The 2,500-nt window shown below is 34.5% G+C and overlaps 1 protein-coding gene across 2 annotated transcripts in view; it reads right to left on the bottom strand.

Annotated features, from left to right (window-relative positions):
- Positions 1-2,500, bottom strand: part of LOC119584405 (COMM domain-containing protein 4-like) — a 92,792-nt gene that overhangs the window by 85,270 nt on the left and 5,022 nt on the right. The window lies entirely within an intron of this gene.

Genomic DNA, 2,500 nt, shown 5'->3' with positions numbered 1-2,500 from the left:
ATGATTTATAATCATTAGAATAATATATTATATATCTAATATCTATAGTATATATAGATATATATATACTATATAGATATATATATATATAGGAAGCCTTCAAAATATATAGGTAAAGGGTAAACAGATCGAGAAAGGCAAGACTCCTCGTGTGGGATAGCACTGCAGAGACATCTATGTGTAAAGACAATAGATGAACCTTCATTACTGTGGGCATGGCACTGTAGCCTTGCCACCCATGCTAATTGGGTTAATTGTAACAATTCCTCCACTAGAAACAATTTTAGGGATGAAATAAATAATCTAACAGTAGTTTGAAATACAGGAAAACAATATCTATGAAATACCATACAAAAACATTTATACTTCAATACATTTTTTATTGCACTAAAGTAATTTTACAATCTTCATATAACTTTATAAAATATTTTGCACCAGAAGATGTAAATGCTTAATCTCTCGGTAAAACTTTTCAAAGGTCAACAAACACCTCTTAAGGACCTTACTTGACAATGGGTGTATTGGCACAACACTGAATAAATGTTCATAAAGTATGCATGTAATCTATTAACTGTACTTCTGCTACATTTTGAAAAATATTTTTCCAATTGTTCTGAAATAACAATTATCTTCCTAAGCCTTATGACATTTCCTTCACTGACTCATAAATGATTCAATATTGTAGCTCTACTGTCAGAAATGCAGGAAAATCAAAACAATTAAATGCATACAATATATCTTTAGAGCAAGAAATTAATGAAACTATAACAACTGTGCTGCAGTATTCATCAGCATATATAAATATATGTGTGAAACATGTGTGTGTGTGTGTGTGTGTGTGTGTGTGTGTGTGTGTGTGTGTGTGTGTGTGTGTGTTGTGTGTGTGTGTGTGTGTGTGTGTGTGTGTGTGTGTGTGTGTGTGTGTGTGTGTGTGTGTGTGTGTGTGTGTGTGTGTGTGTGTGTGTGTGTGTGTGTGTGTCACTGTCCTTTATTCTGGGATCTGAATACTAGCATCTTCAAATCTTGGAGGTATAATGTACACATCCCTTCCACAACATCTCCGACTTCTTCCACACCTAAAACATGAAATGCATGAAAGAAGGTCTGTTGACTAGTGCGTATGCGGCAAACCACTTCTATAAGTGTCTGTTTACCTTGATTTTCCAATATTGTCACAGTGAAGTATTCAAATAAAAAATCCAAATACCTGTGACACAGTCTCTAAGATCTGTGTAAGCTACACAGTATGCAAAATCCGTATTACTGATGGTCTATTCCATAATGATAATGCTAAGGTTCTATAGTATATTCAAATGGTTAGTCTCCCTGAGAGCTGTTGTTTTAATTTACTTTTCTTATGAGGACATTCTGCTCCCCCCCCTAAAGGTAAGCAGGGCGGGTAAGCTAATCAACCAACTGTTGCAAATATCACATAATAAATGGCTGTTGTTTTAATTACTCTAACTCATTTATACTAAAGTTTACAATTGTAGATATGTCATAATAATGCTAATAAGATCAAGCAGCAGTCCTTGAAGAACAGCTATTAAACATTTTAAAATACCACATGGAATGTATATGACCATAATCCCTAAAGGAAATTAAAAATAATAAAATTTGATATTACATTTTATGAATGGTAAAACACTCTTCTGTGTAGATACCATGGTAGAAAATCCTACAATGCAAAAAATAGATTTATTGAAAATGAGACTACAGTTTCAAAATCCACCTGGATTCCATCTTCAGGTCTGAAGATGAAAGTGAGAGGAGGGGGTATAGAAGAGAGAGAGGAGAGGCAATGCGGTAACACAGGGCAACCTTATGCCGGCCACCCTGTGCAGAGTCCGCCTGATCCTCTAACCTGACCTGACCTCCCTTTCTTTCCATTTGTCTGTGGATTTTGAAACTATAGCCTCATTTTCAATAAATCTAGTTTTTGCATTGTGAGTTTTTCTACCATATTACATTTTCTGTTTGTACTGGTCTTCATATATATATCTCTTAACTTTTTTTTCTCTGGTACATTACCCAAGGACAAATTCTAAATTCTACATTTATTCTCCCCTCTGACTAAACAAACTGAACAAGGGATATTTTTCTTTCAAAATCAAACCTGCCTGACTTGACTGTCCTTTTACAGATATTGCTACAATGCTGTTACCTATTTAAGCTGCATCTAATTTTCTCGTTACTCCCAAGAGGTTGAGAGATGTTACATACCCTCTGCAACCATTACAACCTGCTGAATTCGAGATCATACATTTTGACTATAATTAGTTACCTTAAAAAATCTCACTTATTCTAATGATAGAATGTTCTTCTAAAACACATGTGATTTGCTCATGAGCGGTCTAGAGCTCTGATGCTACCTCATAGCACAACAAAAATGTCATAATCCAAGGCACAATGTAACATCTAAAAATTCCCCTGTTTCCTTTTTAAACAACTCTGGGATAAAAAGAATGTGGAATATCTAAAACATGAGTGTTTGATAATG

The sequence above is a fragment of the Penaeus monodon genome, chromosome 18 (genome assembly GCF_015228065.2).
Source record: "Penaeus monodon isolate SGIC_2016 chromosome 18, NSTDA_Pmon_1, whole genome shotgun sequence".
Taxonomy (NCBI): domain Eukaryota; kingdom Metazoa; phylum Arthropoda; class Malacostraca; order Decapoda; family Penaeidae; genus Penaeus; species Penaeus monodon.
This window is presented reverse-complemented; position numbering and strand designations above follow the sequence as displayed.